The sequence below is a fragment of the Dermacentor silvarum genome, chromosome 5, assembly GCF_013339745.2.
Source record: "Dermacentor silvarum isolate Dsil-2018 chromosome 5, BIME_Dsil_1.4, whole genome shotgun sequence".
In the NCBI taxonomy this organism is placed as follows: domain Eukaryota; kingdom Metazoa; phylum Arthropoda; class Arachnida; order Ixodida; family Ixodidae; genus Dermacentor; species Dermacentor silvarum.
The window spans coordinates 59,901,287-59,925,061 of NC_051158.1; the positions used below are offsets into that span (position 1 = coordinate 59,901,287).

General features: G+C 44.9%; 1 long non-coding RNA gene across 1 annotated transcript; it reads right to left on the bottom strand.

Annotated features, from left to right (window-relative positions):
* Window positions 1–1,818: 1,818 nt before the first annotated feature.
* Window positions 1,819–17,288, bottom strand: LOC125945364 (uncharacterized). Its single transcript, XR_007466852.1, has 3 exons — window positions 17,091–17,288; window positions 5,278–5,404; window positions 1,819–1,932 (listed from the first exon to the last, which is right to left on the bottom strand). It is a non-coding gene; the product is annotated as an uncharacterized LOC125945364 (long non-coding RNA).
* Window positions 17,289–23,775: the final 6,487 nt, after the last annotated feature.

Here is a 23,775-nt window from a genome sequence, read left to right on the forward strand (position 1 = left end):
AGTCAAGGAAAATTGCGTAAGTTTGCGTCAAATTGCGTCAGCCCATTCCTCGTAGTGCCTAGCATTCTCTAGACGCTCTGGGACATTGCACCGCATTCAGCATAACTACAGGTAAGGAAACCGGTTGTGAAGTTTCCATGACCGAGTACAAATAACCGTCGTCATGTCCATGCCGACGCCGTCATACTATCTTCATCAACGTTGTCATCGTCTTGCTGCGGTTTTCACACATATGCTCGCCTCACACACCCTGCTAGTCGCCCTAATAAAACACGGTAATATATCTGGTAAACATTTTCGGAACTCCAAACATTGCTGCATAGCAAGATTTCTACAAAATGCTTTGAATAACGTTGACTGACGCACTGCATTATATGTGCATAAACTTCAGCACATCTTGCTCAGTTTGTGTGCAAAACAGCTCAACAATAAAGGCCTGAAAATACCTTTATAACTGTCTAACGACTACGAGAGTAAAAAAAAAAAGAATTCAGATCCCACGGCGCTGTGGGAATCGACACCATACGACATATTTTTAATGTAGCTTGCTATCCTGCAATGTTTGGGGTTTTGCAAAACGCTACACCATGGACCAGCACGTTTTTTGTAAGCTGAGCAAATGTTTGTCAGTGACGCTAACAAGTCTGTTAAGACAGGAGCAAGAGTACACGACGGCAACAGTGATAGCATAACGGTCAGGGCAAAGGCAGAACATTTTTTTTTACTCTGCAAAAAAGAAGCGTTCCAACTTGTTTCGGTAGGTGGATCTATCCTGAAGGTGGTAGAATGGCGCATAGTTTCTACGCAGCAGTAGGTGGTATGAGGAAAGGACAGGGAAATGTGAGGATATCCCGAAGGCGTCCCCTTTTGACACAGACTCTCATAGTGCTAGCTGTCATAAAATAACGTTGGGAGAAACAGCAACGCTCTTGCCTTTATAAGCAACTTGGTGCTGCGTCACGACAGGCACGCGAAATACGGTGGTAATGTTGGCCCTGAATGGAACATGCGCTTCATGTGTTCGTGGCCTTAAAGAGACCTCAGCACGCGTCCGTGCTCTCAAGCACACATTCTTTGAGAGGCCCGTGCTGTGCAATGGGACGTATGTACTAGGTGTCTCAAAGAGCTAATTCTCGTTCGAATGACATATGAATGAGTGTAAAATGTGGAGAGTGTAGCCTAATCATTAGAGCATTGAGATGTTGTGCTGCGAGACAGGGCTTCTTCCCAACACCACGTAAATAACATTTTTATTGAATCGGCCTAAAGCAACAAGAGACAAAATTTACACGCCTTCAGCAAATAGCCTGGAATTACATGACCAAGACTTCGTGTCGAAAAGTAAAAAATCGTAGGAAAGGAATTCAAATGACTAGACCAACGTGGTTCTAAGATGGAAAGATTTGTAGCACCGTGTACCGCAATCCTACCGTGAAAACTATTACGTGGCGTGTGTTGACATGACAGAAGTGTCAGCGCACAGTTCCATATTCAAATAAAGCTATTATGGTAAATTCACTCGAAAGAGCTAATTGAAATTAATCATGATGCTGGTCATATTAGAGAACTCCGCTCTAGCCAAATGCGAAGAGTACTAACGAACAAAAACCTTCGTAAATTCGAACCAGACTGGCTGCACTAGCAGAACACACACAGAGTTACTACACCGGAATGTTTTGTTTGGACACGAAAAGAAGTAAGTAAATTTGGTCGTAAGGCTTATGATATTCGGTAAACAAGAGCATTTCAAGCAGTATCCGAATGTGATGCTTACAAGCACGTGTATAATGCACAACAAACTATGCTTGGCAACTGCTTACCCAGTGATTGAAACTGTCAGTCCACTCAGAGAACATGAAATAAAAACACAGGGATTTTTAAGTTCCATAGTTTGACCAGGTCGAACATAGTGACCTAGAAAAAAGCACCCACCTAGGGAAAATAAAGACAATTTATTATTCGTTCCTTTATTTGAAATGTAAGCAATATTTTCGAGAATATCCCGCCTTATCCGGGTTCGTATGTATAATACATCCAAACCCAGGGTTGCCTGTGCGTTTGCATGCAGTTTATTATGTACAATAAATTAACATATATATTGCACCCTATTCTCTGTCATCAGGAGTGATTCATCAACTCAGCAACAAACATTTTGCAGTTATGGTCATACTAAAGGCAGCCATACTTATCAGTCATGCCATAATGCATTTGAACGGTGATATTACATCAAATTATCATAAACAGCCCTCAAAGAGGGCCACTGTAAGAATTTCTCCTTCCGTCCCCACTAGAATGCGGTCACTGTTGTCGGAAAATAAACCCGCGACATCATGCTCAGCTCAAGGACTCCATAACAAGTAAGGCAGCAGTTTGGATTGGGCTCAAAAGGGCTGACGAAGACTGGCACAATGACAGAGACAGGGGACTGAAATGATTTTACTACAGCTGAAATTCGCGCTAGTTGGTCATTTGTGATCGTCATATAACAGCGCCTGGAAAACAAGGAAAGAACTTACAAGCGAAATACACAGCACTGTGTATGTTTCTTCTACATTCGTCCCTTGTGTTTTGCGCGCAGTTATTGACGAAACGATTTCGCAGTTTTGGTTGTGCGGTTGGACAATTAGCGGCCTATACAGCGACGTCAACATTATACTCATCTATAAGAAGGGAGACGTTAAAAAATTGATGAATTAAAGACCCATTAGCTTGCTTTCAGTGTTGTATGAAATATTCACAAAGATAATTTCCAATATATCGGGCGACACTTGTCGTCAGCCAACCAAGAGAACAGGCTGGCTTCAGGAAGGGATATTCTACGATGAATCGTATCCATGCCATCAATCAGGTAATAGAGAAATCTGCGGAGTACAAACAACCTCTCTATATGGCTTTCATAGAATATGAAAAATAATTTTATTCAGTAGAGATACCAGCAGTCATAGAGGCATTGCGTAATCAAGGAATACAGGAGACATACGTGAACATCTTGGCAAATATCTACAAGCATTGCACAGCAACCTTGTTTCTCCACAGGAAAAGTAGAAAGTTACCTATCAAGAAAGGGGTCAGGTACAAGGAGACACAATTTCTCCACCGCTATTCACTGCATGCTTAGAAGAAGTATTCAAGCTCTTAGAGTGGGAAGGCTTAGGAGTGAGGATCAATCGGTGAATATCTCAGCAACATTAGGTTTGCAGATGACATTGTCCTTTTCAGCAACACTCGGGACGAATACAGCAAATGATTGAGGACCTTAACCGAGAAAGTGTAAAAGTGGGGTTGCAGATAATTATGCAGAAGACAAACATAATGTTCAATAGCTTGGCAAGGGAACAAGAATTCAGGATCGCCAGTCAGCCTCTAGATTCTGTAAAGGAGTATGTTTATCAAGATCATTTACTCACAGGGAACCCAGATCCCGAGAAAGGAATTTACAGAAGAATAAAACTGCGCTGGAGTGCATACGCCAGGCATTACCAAATCCTGACTGGGTGCTTACCACTGTTGCTGAAACGAAAAGTTTACAATCATTGCATTCTACCGGTGCTAACATATGGGGAAGAAACTTGGAGGTTAACAAAGAAGCTCGAGAACAAGTCAAGAACCGCACAAAGAGCGATGTAACGAAAAATGTTAGGTCTAACCTTAAGAGACAGGAAGAGAGCGGTGTGGATGAGAGAACAAACGTGGATAGCCGATATTCTGGTTGACATTAAGAGAAAAAAATGGAGCTGGACTGGCCATGTAATGCATAGGATGGATAACTGGTGGACCATTAGAGTTACAGAATGGATACCAAGAGAAGGGAAGCGCAGTCGAGGACGGCAGAAAACTAGTTCGGGTGATGAAGTTAGGAAATTTGCAGGTGCAAGTAGTTATCAGCTAGCTGCAATACAGGGGTAATTTGAGATCGCAGGGCGAGGCCTTCGTCCTGCAGTGGACATGTATATAGTTTCGTGATGATGATGATCTGTAAAAACCGTAATTGTTATAACTTAGGTAACCCGGAATAACTATTTCTGCATTCAAGCTAACGACGTACGCAAACAGTACATTCAAGCAGTGCAAAGCCCAGATATGCGGGAAAGCAGCATGAGAGTTGCAACCACTGTGATCTTTCAGCAACCAGCTACTGAGTCTGTTCCATGTCTGGCTCGTGCAAAAAGGCTCTCGAGTATTTACTTTTCTTCCTTCCTGGTCATAGGTGCTAACTCATCAGACAGCACTTACTGCTCATGTAACGTAAATTAAGTCCATTTAATATTATGCGTGGCGAGTGTTTGGCTGCATCCTACTTTGGCGGCACGACTTCTAACCTTTAACAGGAAGTCTAGTAAGCTATGCACCGATGTTGTGTGAGCTTTCATATCGAAAAAAGTATCACCAGTTGTCAGAAAATGACTTGTGAATTTATCTAGCTTACTGGCGAAATATGCAATCTTCCGTCTCTTTTTCGTGGCGGGGTTATGTGATATCCTTGAAGTCTGGGTTTCGTCAAAAAGAAAAGTAAAAAAAATTTCAATGAGTTAATACGTACGAAATAATAGCCCCGTTATTTTCTACAGCATTTTATGGCGGCGTTCTCTATATATACTTTGTCTAGTCAAACACCTTAGTTGAACAAGAACGAAGTCCACTGTGACACTGGTCACAACAGGTATGCCTCAGGCATTAACAAACCTTTCGACAAGGTGACCGTGTTTTATCGGTACAACTAACGGTATCTTCATTATTTTGTCTCACGAACACGACGACTCACAAGTATACTAACAAGAATAGTTATAATATTGCTTCCCGCGGTTTCATCTTTCTTCTCAGGCAGCGCCTCCTCAATTTTTTTTTTCAAATTAAGTGCAATCGCTAGCTCCGCAATGGGGACCGTTTGTGCGCCTTATTTCAGTGAGTTGCTACGATGTGACGCTACCCACAGGGTACGACTGCTTGCGTCACACGTGCGTCGGAGCCACGGAGCGCGCGCCGCTTCCGTTCCGGAGGGTATGCGGTGCACGCTTCACGCGTTTGTCAAGATTGCTTCCTCCGACTTCCGTCGTGAGGCGCCACCCAGAGGGTACTCTCCCCCACCACGGCCGTAAAGCAGGCGCGTACGCTAGCCGACGGGGAGAGTAGAAAAGGCGCGAGTATAAAATGGCGAAAGGGTGAACCATTGGAAGGGCCGCATCTGGCTGGCATTGAAAAAATAGAGGAGGCGCTGGCACTGGAATTGCTATATATCGACGGACAATGCAGTGCTTCAACTTTTCATGATTTACTCACTTTCATTGTATCTCACAGGGCAGTGGATATCAGGGGTCCGTAGAGCAACTGAAATTTTCACTATTAGAACCAGCACCGTTACTGCCTGTTTCATCGTCGTGTGATGCTCCTGGATTGTACTCTGAACCTGAAGAAAGAGAGAATATTGTTACAAGCGTGAAAGTTGGGTACGTCGGGTACGTCGTGTCCTAATAGACCCTCTCCTAACAGAATAACCCGTAACAGAGTGGTGGAGGTGCTGGGTACACGACGTACCCGACGGTCTTGAGCGCTAGCCTAGGTTCCGTGATCCCTTGGCAAGACGTGCTCTTCTTCCACCCCTCGTATCTGTGTCCCACTACAGCTTACGGCACATACCCAAATAACACAACACTTTCACGCTTGTAACAATATTATAGTTTAATATTTTTCTTAGTCAAACAGTTTGGTTCAGGAGAAAGACCTTGCTTGCCTCATGCGTAGTCTGACGTACGCAGCTTCTTATAATGGAAACCACTTCATTTACCGGAAAGCTGCAGACGTGGAATGGACAGCGTATTTTGTGGTTCTTCAAAAAAAATGTTTTTTTTTTACTTGTGGCGGCGTACTTAAAGTGACCTAATGAATCCGTGCTATTACCTTTATTAGGAGATAATGACAAAAGAGCAAAAAGCATTTACGAAGGGAAACGGTACTACTTACTGCGGCGACAACCTCTTATACACGGTTTGCAGAAGTAAGGTTGTTGAACACAAAAGAAATGCCGCTTCCGCTTCCGAACCACATAGTCTCTTAAACTTCTCTAGTGCTGAGCGGAATCAAACTCACATAACAAGGGTGCCTCAAGGGCAGCAAGCCGATGCGCTAGCAGGCTGCGTCACGAATGTACTAGATATGTTCTGATTTTAATTTTTTTTTTCATAAACTCATTTCTTTCGCAATGCTTTAGCGAGCTGCGCCACCAATGCACCGAATATGTGCCGCTCTTTAATGAACCTCTCGTCAACTTGCGTCACTGAATAATTGCAACTAACTAGGTGTGCGGCAAGCGAGGAAACAATTCTCAGCTTTCACAGGCGCCGGAGCGCTGTGCTTCTTTTGTCGCTAGGCCATTAATGGACTTTTTGGCAGTGCTACTAGTTGGCACAGCGTGTCCAATAACCAGCACGGAGAAAAGGACCCTGATCGCCGCCTGATGTAAGCTTTATCACACACCAATACGCCATGCATTTCGGAGGCCACGCACAGCCTTTGCCCGGTGGCACTAGATGGCGAGGAGTGCTTTTAAGGAAGTGTGAAAGAGGAATTATTATTATTATTTGGTTTGTACATATATAACACAAGGACACGAAGGAAATAGGCAGGGAGCAAGCTGCCAACTGCCACCGAGAGGGGCACAACGCCTGCCTACTCTATCAGAAGGAGGGAATACAGGAAATGAAAACATGAGGAACGAAAAGAGGAAATGAAGAAATGACGGAGACGCAGACAGAACAAAACAAAATACAAATAATGTCTATAAATGGGAGGCCAAGTCAGTGTCCTTCAGAAAAGTTACCAGAGCTCGATGGGCCTGGTTACGTCGGGAAGCGCACCCAAGGGGGTTCGCTTCCCGACGCTTTTTGTGTATTTCGGGAATTGACAGATAAATGGGGAAGGAACATTTGTTGCGCTTCTTCGGAGTTGTCAATGAAGTAGTGTCTCCTGAACAGGGAGTAATGTCCACAAACAATGCCGCCGTTTTCCCCATCCGAGAGAACGGGGGCTGAATCAGCCGATTAACCAGGCGAAAGGGGAATCCCACTGGTGTATTAGCCACACACATTGGTGGTTTCGACGGTGGCAATACGCGGTATCACTATATTGATTTAAGTGTAAAAACATTTTTATCGACGCTCATCGTGAGATAGGTTAACCTATCTATCAATTTATCCACCTATATATTTATCTATCGATGTCCCTAACCGTTTTCCCACCAACTTGCGTCACGGGTTAGTCCATGCTCTATAGGCTAGGGCATGGGTTGCTGTATTAAGGAAATCACCATCATAACCAACCGCCAGGCCAACCAACTTGAGTCACTCGATATCTGACATTAGGTAATTACCGGATCATCAACCAACATCTTTGACGCCGATTTGGCGAATGATTTAGTTCAAGGTTGGTATCTGGTCCGTGTGATTAAAACTATTAATTCAGCTGGAAAAAAAGATATGTAGCTGATTGCGCTAGTAAATGCATCGTGAGTTCATTTTTCAGCGATAGTTCATGTTGCCGTGTTCGGTGGTTGAGGCAATTGCTTGGCCTGTCTGCCAAATATGCAGCATAATTTTCTTAAGTACATTTGTTTCGGGGGCTGAACGTTAATTTTTGAATAAATTTGCATTCGTCTGGGGTGTCTAGGTCGTTTTTTCTTTTCTCAGCCTAAGTTTACCCAATTGCTTTTTTTGTCCTTGTACTAGATTTTTTTTCCTCAATAAACATTCACCAGAAAAAGCTTACGCCTGTAAGTAAGCCTTCTGGAGTTTCACGCTACCTATCCTCAGTGCTTCTACTGGCACAAAATGCACATCGATGAGACAAAAGGCACGTGCCAAAACCACGATCTGAATATGAAGCATGCGTTAGTGGGTCCTCCTGATTAATCATGACCACCCGGGATTCTTCATACTATATGTATTTGAAATGAATAAATATATAATATGCTAAGGAAGAAAACTCTCCGTCGTATTTATGTGCAAACGTACTTTAAAGAATTGACTCGCTTTTTTTGGAGTACAATCGCTATTCTGAAACTAACAGTGTACGGCGATAACTTCAGTTATCCACCAACCCGAGAATCGCACCACTGACATGCCGCTCCGTTTCCTTAGAATGAGTAGTGCTGCGTCAGCGTAGGGAGCTGCGTTTGTAAACAGTAAACTTCTACTGCCCAACACAAAACTCGACACCTCCTCCCAGACGTTCCTAATACATTTTCTACAACTTCGGGACACCACATCCCCGTTTATTTGAACAGAGACGTGGCATCTGCCGAACGCACCGCTTCACCCATTGAAGGTAAGCGGGTCGTTCTCAAGCACATGATGACTAAATACTGATGTCGTGTCGAATTATAAACACACATTCCTCAAAGCGAATGCAAATTTCTACGTACCTTGATTCTGTTCACCCTTTCTTTGAGGTATTTGGTGCGATCGGCTCAACAAGTTTGCTTGATGAACCAGTGTGGATGGCGCAGTTCTAATGTTCATAAAAACTAGACTCCATGACAATCACGCCGTGCTCAGTTAAGACTGGAAGCCCACCTTGCGACTATTATGTCCTGGTTTTTTCGCTGCATCCATAAACATTCCGCGAAAGTCGCTGGCCCACGTAAAAGAAATTATAAGACAATTATGTGCGCTCAAATTTCAATGTGTTCGTTCGGAAATTGTTAACGTAGAAAGGGACGAATCCGGCGCTATGGCATGCAAATTATCTCAGACTGTCCGAATGATGGATTCGTTTCAAAGCGTGGACAAGTTACATTGGCTTGCTTCATGCCAGCTTTTATAGCAAATAGCTTTCTTTGGCTATCAGGTCCATTTTCACCTTGGTCGGTGGTGCTCAGACTTAACTGCTGATGCAAAGGCGCCGATGCAAAGTACACGTGCTTAAGCAGAACCCAGTTGCGCCACTTAATTGTCACCGAATGCCAACTAATATGGCTCATTGAGATGCACATTGAGTTCGCGAGGGCTTTGTGGCGACTGAAGGTTTAGACCAGGGGTTTAAAACACCAGGGCTTTGAAAACACCTAGAATCCCTTCTGGAGATTTAACATAACGATATTTCGCATGTGAGCTAACTGTGACCTAGTGCATCCGAAAGTAACAACAAATGTCAAGGGAAATAAAATAACGTCACGTATAAGATTGTATTTATTAGCGACACGGTTCGTTAAGTGCTTATTGCCGTTCGTCTGTAACGTTGCAAGAATGCCTTACGCGGGATCTATTGCTTGATCTTATGGCTAAACACATCTTTGCCCACCAGGATCATTACTATCAGTTCTATGCCGTTTCTTTTCTGGCGCTAACGTTACACTGTTCAGGCCATCTATTTTTGAGAAGCAGCTTTCAAGATCTGTATGTACACATGATTGTTCGGGCTAATACAATGGCTCATTCACACTCAGATATTGCACAAAAATGTCATTTCGCAATTTCGACTGCTGCATGGCGTCGCATGTGCGTGTGCCTCTTTTGCCTGTGTAAAAAGTATCCAGTCACCGTCGCATTATTACAGCGAAGGTGTTAGCCTCTCGTTGGTCAGCATTTTTTTGTGCCTGCGTCAGTTGGTAAAAATGTGGGCCCATCCTGGAGTGGCTCGTATCTTCCGTAAGTGAGAGGCTTCAAGCCCTCGGCAAAATGAAGCGAAGTGTTCATACATTCTTTGGAATCACGCATACAACATACAGAATAGCATTCGTTCCAATAAAGAACAAGCGCAATACAATCGTCCGAACCACATAATTGATGACAAGGCGCTCCTAATAACAATACGAAGCAAGTAGCGCTCCCCGCATACGTTTCCCGGTAAAGATTATTGTTGCGCTAGCAGCCGCACCGACGCCAGCTTGCGACGTAAGGTGTGGCGTCTCTAGCCTTTCGTATATAAAAGAACCAGCTTAGAAACAGATTTCATTGTTCTTGTTGCACTAAAATCGCTACGCAACGCATAGTTTGGACTCCCGAGGAGCAGCGTGAGTACGACGAGCGGCTAAGGGAAAAAGAAACAGCGATGTCACCAGCGGCCGCATGCTGCCAAAATTACCATTCCTCCCATTACTATCATTACTACAAATTACCATTACTGCGATTAATCTAAAGCAATAAAGCATTGCATATCCTCTCAGGGACATCCACTTTCGCAGGGTGGGGACGGTGAATAATGTGTTTACAATTAATTTGACAACTGAGGTTGTGCAATATAATATAGAGGACATAAAGGAACACAAACGACGAGAGCGTGCCAACACGATCCTAAGGAAAGCAAACGAACCTGAGGACTTAAGGCAGATCACTGCAATGGATGCGGGTGACCTCGTAATTAGGTAAAACTACCTTTAAAAAAATTCAAAATATAAAACAAAACAACGAACTATGAGAAAGACAGGTACTGGAAGAGATTAGCAATCATATATGAGAAAAAATAATAAAAATGAAAGATAAGACTACCTTATGTGTATTTGTTGTGATAAGATACACGTATATGAGGTGTTTTACTATTCGAAAATAAACAAGTAAGCAGCCGTTTGCGTCGTTTATGCTGCCGTTATTTCCTTTATATTTCCACTGCAGAAACTCAGTTTTCAAATATGTTCCTTGTTTTGTTAAGAATAGATAAGAATAGCGGTTCACCTGCTGCTATTCGGAAGTAGAGGCTTAGAAATTGCGAGAACCAAACGGTCGCGGCGTTTGTCCTTGTCAAAGAGGCCATACATGCTGCAAGCGAAACCGGGCGTAGGCTTTCTTTCGCAATTACAGTGACTGACTGCGCCACGCTTGCATTCGCGCAAATTTTTCGTATCAGCGTAAGTGATGTGTGCTTCTGATTCAATCTGTAGGAAGAGGCCAGCAGTGTGCATAATGTATAAGCATTACATATCTACTTCCAAATATCTCCGCTGCACGAAATTTGAGTGCGAAAGAGTAAGGGGCCGAATTCAAAACGCGTTTGGTTCGTAAGTACTGTTGGCTATTTATCGGCTGCCTTCACTAAAGGAATGTACGCAATCAGGATTCGCTGGAATTTGCTCATCCAAATAATTCTAGCGTAGGAAAACTTTGTGGGTACGGGCCAATGTATTTAGCCAAACTAGTCATTCACTACTGTAGTTCTTAGGTAAGCCACGTTGCCAACGTTGCCGTATATTGAACCTCCTTTCTTATACGCGGCGTATTTTTGCAAACCTTGTGAATCTCTTTGTTATACGTATAGATGTCATGATTGCATTATCTAAAGAAAAAACTACGTCTTATAGTCTGTGATCTTATTAGTAAAACAATATATTTCCCTAGCGATATGCATCTTTTGTGGCCAAGGAGGTTTAGAAATGTTTATACTATATTTCGTATTTACACTGGAAATAAGACCTCACAAGCATCAAGAATAATCCGTGATGAATTCGATAATTCGTTCAGCAACAATAAAGAATTCTGTTCACGGAAAGCGCAGCTGATATGATACTATTTCTCATGAGGCGCACGTGGTTGTAGCTACATTGTGTGCTGTCACAACGCCAGAATTCGGTTTGCACCAAGTGTAACACCTGCTTGCACAAGTGCCCATTACATGCAGACCGGCAAATGTTTCATTTAGAGATAAATATGGCAGAATATTTTTTCCACTTCCCCCTCTTAAGCTTAGATTAATCGCGATAGGAGCGTGGGATAAAATTAAATGAAGCTGAAGCTTTGCGTCAAGCACACATTTTCAATTTCCTATTATTATTTTGATGCATATTCATTTGTCGTTATTACCTGCCATGAAATTACTCATATGGCCGATACTTGAGCACATAGATGCCTTCCTGTGCCTTCCCATATCCTTCAACCAACAAGCCAAGCATAGGTCAGCATCTTTTACTAAAAAAAAAAAAAACGCATATCCACGGGGTGAATGATGATGAGTGGGCGAAGCTCCGGAGGGAATCATCGGTAAACCGTGAATCTTCCGTGTAATTCGCCCAGTCTCGCTGCACTAAATCGAACGATTTACTTCCACCAATGACACGCACCATATGTGACGTCATTCCTATTTTATAACAGCGCCCTTCATTATAATTTCACCATCTCCCGCTTAAGGGGACGCTAGCACAAACGCGTTAGAAACGTGCAGTACCCTCTAGTAAGAGGGAGAGGCCACAGCGTCTTACGCAGCCGTTTACACATGCCGGAACGTGCACCGCGTTTGTCGACGCCATCATATGACTGCTGAGAGAGTATAACCCCCGTATCCATAAACGCTCCTCGACTTGAACTTGACTTGCCACCGCCTTCAACGCGTTTTAACGCGTTTGAACGCGCTGCCCAAGGCGGTGGCAAGTCAAGTTCAAGTCGAGTAGCGTTTATGAATACGGATAAGTGGTTCTTGAGGGAAAGGGAAAGGTTGGCGCTATCTTCTGCAGCCCTTCCTTTCCCTTTCCCTCAAGAACCACTTATCCGTATTCATAAACGGGGTAAGGCGGAGAGGCCACAGCGTCTTACACCAGCTTCTTACACGGGCCGTAACGCGCTAGCACAAACGCGTTAGAAACGCGGAGTCTTTCGTTAATGTTGGGTATTTATTGTCATCGTGGTGCGTGTGTCCATGTGCGCTTCGTGGCGTAGTGGTTAGCGCCGCGCGTTCGGAAGCGAGGGGTCCCTGGTTTGATTCCGCGCTACGGACACAACTTTCGGATTTTTTTCTCATAAAAGTAGACGTGGCTACCTACTACGACGACTACTACTACTACTACAGAGGAGGGACAGACCCACAACCTAAGCAGCTTCGCCCCTAAAACACTCAACCTCTGTGCTCTCATTCCCGGTTCTTAGATTACCACTGTACTCAGCCACTTACACCACTACGCTAAACGTTCTTCCATTTATCTTTGCCAAAACTAAAGAAACGGCGATTGTCTTTACGCCAACTGTCTAAAAATATAATGATTCCCCACTCCTCCTTGCGGGAGAACGTTACAATATCTCTTTGACGCGGAAAGTAGCCTACTCTGAGTCACCTGACTATATATGTCAATATATTCAGTAAAACACAGGTTCATCCGCTCGGTTTGCTCCCTCTTGCACGGGTGATGTGAGCGTTCTAGTGCGCTTACTCGCTGCTGCTCAAGTTGGCGAGCTTTGCTTTGCCGCCAAGTTCTTTAAAGGGGAACGTTTACCTAGTGCTTCTCATGGCAAAATCAGTTTTATTTACAACATTTCTTTTTACATAAGAACATTATTTACACAGGAGTGAAGTTGCCAGCGGTCGGGTTTACTAGACCGGAACATTTCTACGAGACGCTACCATGCCGCTCTCCCACCCGTGTCTGCAGGCCTCACCGTCAAGGCTTCCTCCTCCGCTACGAAGGCCTGATCGAGTAGTCACCATATGCTAAGCTTCACAAGAGAGCACGCTCTGCACTTAACCAAGAATTCCCCTTCCCATCTTCAGGTAAGTAGCCTTGATCATTTTGTCCTTGCCAGCGAGGAGGCAAATGACTACTATAGCGTCTTAAAATGCCACGTCAGGACGCGAAAATCATTTCTGGGGAGAGTAGCATCGATGTGTGATCCCCCCCCTCCTTTTTTTGACCCCTCGTGCCCCAGTGTCACACAGCAGGCCTTATACGTATAGCCATTGCCTGTACTGCAGATAATGTGTATCTTTCTTTTTATTTGGGATGATTACCATACTCGTATTTCCTGTTCGCATCAAAAAGCCTAATTAAACGATTTTCCCTTGCACTTCACTATATCACAGTGTATTAGGATGCACATATAATTATTAAAAACATGAAACCCCACATTTGTTCTTGCTATAGCGCGAATATCCATTGGCTAATTTGTGGAGTGCTAGCAGCTATTAACTGTGGAGGATCAAGAATCTAATACCAATAAAACGCGAAAGCTTTTGCATTGAATATGCTAGTGTGAAAGTCATTGGTTGAAAACCTGCAATGCTTCAGTAAACTGCTCAACAAGCGCCAATAAAACCTGGAAATTAATCGGTGAGCTGGTCAGCCTTTGTAATTATCTTGCTGCTTTTATTGCGATAGCATACATACGACAACCCAAGATAATGTTCAGCGTCGGCTTCTCCTATTGATCCAAATAAAGTGCAAGTGTAGGAGGCTGAGCGGCCCACACAAACGCATGTTAACGGTAACGTGATGTGCTATGGGTGTGCGGGCAAGCACGCGAGGGAGAGCCGAGGAAAATAGGGGCTTGATGCGCGCCGTCTTCCCACGCACCAAATGTTAACCTCGCGCTTCGCCACAGGCGGGCTGGAAGAGCAGAACACACGTCGTCACCTTTAGCGCAGCCGTTGCTGCCCACGTGGCCGAGCGCATACGCAGCCCGCACGCAGTTTGTTACAGGTCATGCTGCTGCTGCCGCCGGGAGGCGAAGGGCAAGCCCTGTGGCGGCATGGGTTAGCTTCAGGTGCGCCTAGGGCCAGGGGTCTCCTACTTTGAGTTTTGAAGAGATCGCGCAATTGAAATAGTGAAGCGAGCCGCAGTAAAAACCGTTCGCGTTGCGACAAGCATGAAACTTCGCTGGCCAGCGCTTTTCATCACGCCAGCGTTGGGACAGCGAGTGCTCAAGGTGACCGAGTGACACCTGTTCATGTTTGTATGTGTGCGCGCCACACACAAATGTTTCCTGCAATTTACACGGTCGATAGAATTACGAATCTTCGCATATTCTTTTCACTCTAGAATAAATTGATATCGCGTTGAGTATTTCACCTTTCGGGCGAAACATTGACTTCATCTTTTGTTTAATATGCCTTGCCAAACCAATTCCTCTCTAAAAACCCACTTTATTGGGTGGGTGTGATGGAAGGCCTCGGCGTCAAATATAGGACGTTCTGGCGGGCTAATTGGATCACAGCTTTTAGACATTTTAAACATTGCGCTAAAAAACGAGAACACGCGAAAGAAACCGACACACAATGAGCTTGTTTGGTTGAACATCGTAGAACGCTGCAGCGCAGAACTTACGAACACAAGCGAAGCCCACAATTTACACAGACACAGCGCTGACTTTTACAAAGAATCTTTATTTTGCCGGTGCACAGCTTGTTTTATAGTGAACACTTGACAAAAAAAGTCGCAGTTTCGCCCGAAAATCCAAGCATCGATTGCGGTAGCAAATTAGTAAAGAGCTATACGAAGCAAGCATACTAGTTTAATGGGCCGTATAAAGTTGTAAACATTCGCTTACTAACTAAATAGACAAGCCGGGTGTCACGCGCGCAAAGGTAAACATAAACACATCTCGCTCTATGACCGCGGTAAATTGCTGTGAAAACGCCAAAAAAAGCGCACCAGCAGCAGCGGGCAAACTGGCCTGCGCGCTGTCTCTTGTCTCGCTTCAACGCGAACTAAACGTCGAAAGCATAGTGCGTACGAAGCTACCAGCGGTGCATGCACTTTCTCCCTATCGCAGATCGCTTTGAAGAGACGGCGCTCGCGCGGCCACGCTGTGAGCAGCAGCCGACGTAGCAGAACGCCTCCCCCCCCCTCCCTCCCCCCTCCCTCTCCGTCACCTCGGCCCCGTGCCTCGCGAGCGCGAAAGCCGACCGCGCGCTTCCGGCCGTCCTTCCTCCCCTCGCGTACGCTACAGTGAGCCGTGATTGCCGGCTCGCCCTCGCACGCTTTCACACACACACACAACGTACTTTATACGGAACATCACGGCGACGACGACGACGGCACCGCCGACGGCAGAAATACCCTTGGAATGTCAATATATTGCTGTCGCAATAAAAAGAGAAGATCACACATGCGCAAAGAACCTGCTCACAACGCTATCGCACCCTCACTAGGAAGGTCAGTTCTTTCTCAGGCGAGGCTATCGATGGACAACTGACGCACGTTTTCAAGTTTCACGTTTCAAGAAATTTAACACAACCTTAAGAAGGTTGGCTGGAGTGCAAATGTTAATTTAGTTTTTCCCGCACATATGAAACTGGTGGTACTAAGTAGGCAAACTTTCGCTTTCTTCCAAGGCCCCGTGTGAAAACGTGCACAAACAGCGCCTCACACAATGTGCTCAGTGTGTGTTATATGAGGTACCTATATCATGCGATAAAGTCACCGCATGCGGTAAAGTCAACACCACAGCAATGATTATAACACAATTCAATATCATCTAAGTGTGCCCTGTCGCAAAGGTGGGTGCAAACCTGTGTTTAAAAAATGTTACATTGTATCTAGGAGCAAATGTAGAGAAATTATCGAGATTGCCGCAATTACACTTGCGGGAAGTAAGTGCGTCAGTTGTCCATCGATAGCCTTGTGTGAAAAAGAGCTGACCTTCCTAGCAGCTTCTGTGTGCATGTGTGTTCTTGTTTTTGTGAAATGTTCAGTATGAAACTATGTGTGCACTGGCAAAATAAACACTCTCAATTGTTTAAAGTCAGCCCTTTGTCCGTGTACTTTGTGTGTCTCTACTGTCTTCGTCGATTCCGCGCGGTAGTCTTCTACGATTTCTCATCTTAGAAAACCTTCCGCAACAGTCCCTGCGAAGGGAGAGCGCAAAATTATACTGGTGCATTATTGACTACTTCTCAGGGGAGCACAGCTGTCCTGTTTGTTTGCCAGTAAATTCTAAAGGACAATGTGTTGAAACAGTCATAAAGAATTATTTGAAAGTCAGCTAGACAACAATGCGTCCTAGGCTCTAACACCAGAATCATGGCATGGCACTGAAAATTCGGTACTCCATACTACGAGTATAATCGAATGAGGAGTCAAAGCAGCTGCATAAAATGGGGTACTCCTTTAACACTCTGGAATCATGCATGGTCTCCAGAGACCTATCGTGTCTGCATAGATTTTAATTCGGGTGTAAAGGACGGTTCAGTTTAAATTTTCCGTATGCCTGAGCGCTGCTTTGATAAAAAAAGTACTACGCCCAGTAGCACACTGCCGCAAAGTTTCCAGCATAACCTTAAATAAAACTGGATTTGTATCTTTTAGTATTTGTTGCAATAAACTACAGTTTTTTTCACAGAACAGGTAAAGGGAATATTCCTTTAAAGATTACAGACAGTATCAGTAATACAGTCAGAACACTTACGAAGTGTGAACACATGACGCTCCAGTTCTAGGTGTCTGCAATGCCGGCTGTGTGCTGGAGTGATGAATAGAAAACAGTCATAACAGTTGCTGGAAAGTTTATGACACCAAGCAGAATACTACGTATTACGTGGGTTCGCGCAGTGAACGATAATTATGTCTTTATCAAACCAGCAGCACCCAAAAAAGGGAGCAGTACATCTCTTAAGTGGTTGAAACAAAACCAGACACGTGTGCGCAAAAAAGAACAGTTTCAGAGACATCCCTTGTCCCCTTTTAGGATTGTTCTCTCTCGAAAGCCGAAAACAATGACGTCCAAAGAATACAAACAGTATTGGCGCTCCGCGGCGAGCACATGGAGCTCCTGAATTCATCGGTTGGCTTACTTTCTTTACCCAACAAAAAAAATAATCAGCAATGGGAAAAGCTGGGCACACAAGCACAAGGACCAGGCTACAGCAAATACGGTCTTTTGATCTTTCACCCAAATTTTTGTAGGCGTTTTTCGTTAAAACGCAAGACTTTTCTCTTAGACTTGCTCTAGTTAGGGAGCGGATGTCTAAACACGTGCTAGGGAGAACTTGTTTTTCTCATCATACACAACACCGATTTTTACTACGTTTGCTGCAGGTAAAAGGAGTCGCTAAACTCTAGTAGTTCATAGAAGTGAATTATGAATTCATTTCACCATTTGTTTGTGAAAATTTATGTGAAAACAAAAACAAAAAGTCCCAAGTTTACAACTCTAAAGCAGTTAAATTTTATGCAATATTGTCACGTAGTATTGACGATGAAGCAAACAGTCGTAAAACTGTGAATGACGAAATTGATTCCTTTTTGGGCGAACCTGGGACCCCAAAAGCAAGTTACACTCGAAGCAAAACGATAGTGGCGAACACAGTCGGCGATCGTCGAAAATCTGATCAGTGGCGAAACGCGTCGGCTTTTATATGAGTCATCGAAGGTTCCAGATTAATCCCTGGTGCCCCGCGTGTCTTCAAGAAAGTTCTAGACAATTCGCGTCGCTCATACGATCAGACTACATGAGCGTCGGTGAAAAGAGTCAACGGATAGAAGCATCGATAGCGTTCGAAAAACTTCCGATACATGCAGGCGCGTCCTGTGCCTAACCATAACGTTTAACATTTGTTAGTCGGTGAAAAGCGGTCGCCGGTGCAAGATAAACATGTATACGTGTCAATATACACCGCTGTCAAATATACCGCTATGTTGAGAGCTCAAATTTCGCAAAACCCTCGTAAACATTGCTTCGATTTCGTGGAAGTTGTAAAATCATACCACACGACTGTTGTCTGCTTGAACTTCTCTAAATATTGCAGTTTACAGATCTGCAATATCTGTTCTGGGTGCAGGATTATGAATTTCTAATTTTCATGCTTTTGTTGTAGTTTTTTTATTGATGAATATTTGTCAATTTCCTGAAAAAATGAAATGTCCTCAATCAAAATCTTGCTTCCTAGAGATACTAAAATCTAACTTTAACTAAAGTGCAGCAATTTCATTCACATCTCTAGAGCAGATGTCTCGAGAGGATTTCTGCGTTTCACGTACACGTATTTAAAATGACACAGTGGAATTGGAACCGAGCTAAAGGTCCCTCCTAAAAAACGAAAATCGCAGGGTGAACCGTTTACCTCCGCACTAGTGAAGCGAGCATGGAGGTGTTGAAATTGGTGGCGGAAGCTATAGAGCCAAGAATCACGAAGTACTAATGAACATTAGTTTTACATTTACCATGGGCACCGTGGATGATGCTGAGCTTGCTAAATATTGAACGTAATATGAGCAAGATGGAAGCATCTGTATTGCTTGAAAGACGTTTTTCTAATTGTGAGCAGTGGTGTTTTGTTTGAGCGCGTGTAAAGAAAGGTGTAACACGCTTGTACATTGAACGGAAAAAATAAAATCAGGGATTGCAGGTCCCAAAACCATGACCCGGTTATGAAGCGTGCTTTAAGGGGGACTCCGAAAGCATCTTGAACTCAATTGAATTCTGCGGTTTTACGTGCCAAATCCGCGATTTATTTACCAGGCACACCGTAGTGGGGGACTCCGGATTAGTTTGGTCCACCTGGGGATCTTTAACGTTATCCCGATGCATGGGACACCAGCGTTTTTGCATTTTGTTCCGATCGAAATGCGGCCGCCGCGGCCGGTATTGCTAAGCCACCACGGTGGGTGCCAGAATCATCTTGACTGCCAGGGGTTTGTTACTTGAACCTAAATCTAAGCGCAGAATAGTTTTTGCACTTCGCACTCAATGAAATTCCGTTGCCGCGGCCTTCAGCTCAATAGCGCCGTGCCATAGCGACAAGTCTAAAGGTGCAGATGCGTTGTGCGTATCAAGAAGTCCTGTCTTTATTCCTAAAACACCGTTCAGCAGGCAACTCAAAAATTATTCGTTTTGCGTTCTTGAACGTTCTTGTGTACATTCAACCAAACATGGCATTTCATTGTTATTATCGTGTGCGAATACTTTTGTTTCAGTTAAGTACAGCCTATACTTTTTTAAAGGATGCTCTGCAGCAACACGAGACATCAGCGAATGGGACAGCGTTGTCACGTGCCCCCTCTCTTTATGTTCTTTATGTATTTTCTACTTTTATAAACTAAGCTCTCAGTAGTTAAAAATACGGTCAAACCCGGATATATCTAACGCACATATAACGAGTTATTGTGCATATCGAACATCTGTAAAGCCCTTTTGAAAATCCCATGCAAACGTATGGGGCTGGTGCAAACGGATAAAAAACGCTGGTTCACCAGCGCATTCGATATATCGAACGTGGCACCACGCCGAAGATCTCAACGTGGACATTTTTGTGCACTTCTTTGTGCACTTTGAGGTCCTCTGGTACCTGGATGGGGATAAAAAAAATTCGCTTTTGTTGAGCCCTATGTATCATCTGTGCAGTCAGTTGAGCCCCGTCGAGCTGTTCGGCTAACTCGCGTGCTACCTCGAACGTCAACCTTACTTCTTTCCTATTTTCGTGCCGTCGTCGTGTGGTTTGAGTCCGCATTAGTGAGTTCATTTTCCGCAAGCGATGGCCGCTGCCAGTGTAAAGAAAAGAATCCAGTTAATCTTTCCAACAAAGTTCAAAGTCATCCAGCAATTTTTTCAAGTAAATAAAGTGTGCTGGCTCTATTTTCTTATGAATGGTGTGCAGTAACTTAGCAGCCTTCGGACGCACCAGCCGGTAAACCGCCGTTTGCATCAGGTCCTATTATTTTGTATATAGGACTACCTATATATCCAACATTTTTTAGACCCCCTTGAGATTCGTTATATACGGGTTCGACAGTATAGGCCAATTCAACACAACAATGGTCGTATCATGAAAACCGAAGTTATCTCGCCGTAAAGATCAGATTGAAATACTTCTTACTATCCTGCTCAATTGTAAACGTTTTCAGCTTATAGTTACTGAACATTACCGATGCTACAATTCCTTTACGAATGTAACAGCAGTAATGTTGAGCACTTGGTGTCCGTGAGTTTCCGGTTTAATTGGAAACAGAATATTGATCTGTATCTACAACGCACAAAAAAGAACACTTGCGATTGGGTCTGGTATTATGACTGGAAAAGATAGAAAAGCATGCTCGGAAACGCCCTACATAACAATGCGCTAGAAAAATGAATGTCCTCTAGCTGAGTCCTCTATCACTGTGCTCCTTTACTTAAATGACACTATCTTACTTCAGGCTTCCTCTTCGGTAGGAAAAAATACTATGCAAGAAACAATTGCACGGTGTGATACCTTAGTTCGGTACTTGCCAGGTTGCTAGCTGGTGAGCAAATTTTCACTGCAACATCCACATTCTCATTGCTCGGGCCATGAGACGAAAAGGGTAGCGTGGTTGCGATTGATTCATTATGGCTGTTTTTTATTAGCTCAACACCCGTAAACTGAAGCCAAGAAACGGCGTAGAGCTTCAATTTTAAACTGTGTGAGCCTATGGTGAACGACCAATACTGCTGTTACAAATGTGCAAGATGTTTTGTTGATTTTGATTCGTTCAATTTTCGGTCACAGCATAGATTGGCTGCAGGCACTTGATGCGTTATCATGGTAAAAAGTGATCGCGCTTTTTAATTCTCTCTGTTCAATCCGAGCTTTCGATATCTCGCTCTCACATTATGCCGTAAACTGAGCTACAGCCACTACAGTTGCACACTCATCACTGCGAAATAAGTGTTCTAGTCAGCAATCAGGTACGAACAAGACGCTTAAGAAATTCAACTGCAGATACCCAACTATCCAGCTGACATTCTCAGCACGTTTAACATTCCCAAGAAATTGCTATATAGTTTTGCGATGCAGGACAGAATAATTTTAAGTGCACTGCATGTAAAATGAAGTTATTGAAACTCGGCATAATACTGACGCAACAATGGCGCTTCTCAGGCCAAATTATTTGCACGTGGTTTCACATGATGATAACACATCTTCACAATATTCTACTATTTTTTTAGTCTGCTTGAGCAACCACCGTGGTAGCCCATAGGTTATGGCGTTGCGCAGCTGAGAGCTCCAAATCGCAGGTTTGATCCCCACCATGGCAACCGCATTTCGATAGGAGCGAATTGCCAAAACGCTTGTCTACGTAGATTTAGGTACAACTTAAAGAACCCTAAGTGGTCATAAATTATCTGGATTCCCCCAATACGGCGTGCTTCATAATCAGACGGCATGTTTGACAGGCAAAGTATCAGAACAAAAGTTTGCTTTCGCAAAACAACATTGATAAATGCATGGCGTTCTTTCGTCTTTAAGAAGATGGAGACCTTGATCGCGCCTGGAGTTGTTTAGTCCTCATGTCCCCTTGTAGAGTAATAATATATTATCAGCAAGGCACAGTAGACTCTCTTAATGGCTAGGTCGGAGACCGCAATAAATTTACATGACGAAAGGTCAAGGATTCCCTCTTAGAAGTCTGCCAGCACAGTGAATGGCTTTTGGTTAGTGCCTGAGTCTTCTTATAGATACTGATCTATACATACCTGAATTTATATTAATTTGGGACAGTTTGGGAGCCGATTCGTAAGGATTTCGTTGCAACATAACGATAAAGCCGACCAATCTCTATCAAAGGTCAATTATTTCAGAATACGAAACGGTAGCTTCCCTTACTATTGATGCAATAAACAACTAGTGCATCACTCACATTATTGTAGAGCGAAACTATTTACCTCTAGCCCCCATATGCACGTCCCCTATGCGTTCCCAGGGGGGGGGGTACCCTTGGCGGCTTACGTCCGTATCACGGTGCGTGGATAGGAATGGACACGGGTAACGGAAAGAGTGTGGTGACGGTGATGCAGCAATGGAGACTGGTCGGGGAGAGGAGGACAGAGTCGGGCGACAGTGCTGCCGCAATTGAGGACTCGCTCCGCGACAGCCGACCGGAGCAGACGTGTTGCGGATGGGCTCCTGCTCCACCCCGATAAGCTGCGAGTCGTCCTTCTCCGCCAACGCCGGTTGCTATCGCACCTCCGGCTGCCTTGGTCGCCTCATGCCGAACGGCCCGACGGGTTCGCCGCCGCCTGCGTGTCGATACTCCTACGCTTCCTGGCCCGCCGCTCCTCAGCCCAGCCGCTAAACCGGTTTCGAGTCGGACTCTGCCTGCGCGGCCCTGCCGCGTCAGGCTCTCCGACTGTCAACCGCCGCCCCGACTACTGAAATGGCCGCCGGAAATTCGCCCGATGATGCGGGCCCTTCCAGCGATCACCAACTGACACCATCGATGGTGAACCTCCCTGATGAAGACTCCGATATGGATTCGCGTGAATATTCCTCCCAAGATCCAGGCCTCCTGACATCGTCGTCCGATCCTGCTGCGAGCTCCCCTTCCCACGGGCCTGCGTGGGAATACTCTCTCAGCAAGCATCGGGCGAAGAAGCTCCGCAGGGCCGCCCGGGAAGCTCAGATCTCCTCATCATTGGGTGCAGCTAATTCCGTGAGTGGCACTCCCTCCAATGTCAACGTCCCGTCCCCAGACATAACCCGAAAGCCCGGTCCTCGTCGCCCTAGACTTCCACCCCTTCCAAAGGGTGATCTGAAGGTAGTTATCCGGCCGACAAGAGGCCTAGCCCTCAAACAATACCCTAACCACGCCATCTCGGCAGCAATTGTCATGTCCTGCCAGACCCCCGCCCGTGTGGAGGGGAAATACGTCGTGCGCCCCCACAAGGGCTCAAACATCCTGATAGTCAGCACCCCGCACGAGGAAACTGCTGACGAGATCTGCCAACTTACCCACCTGAAGCTGGCCAACCAAGCCCACCCGGTGAGAGCGTACGTGCCGTTCTCACCGCAAACCATCAGAGGTGTCATTCACGGACTGGACCCCAACAACACAAGAGAAACCCTCATGAAAGGACTGTGGGTGCGGGACACCCGCATCAAGATCCTGGACGCCCGCATCTTGGGCACATCTACAACGGCACTGCTCACCATAGACGGGCCCCACCTGCCCAGGCTGGTCTATCACGGTGGGTGTGAATACCCGTGCCACCAGTTTAGGCCGGCCCGGCAGTTCTGCCAGATGTGTATGCAGTCGGGACATCGTCCGGACGTGTGCCCAAACCCCAACACACCGGTTTGCCGCCAGTGCGGCATGCAGAACCCACCCCCACCCATGTCTGTGAGCCGAAATGCGGA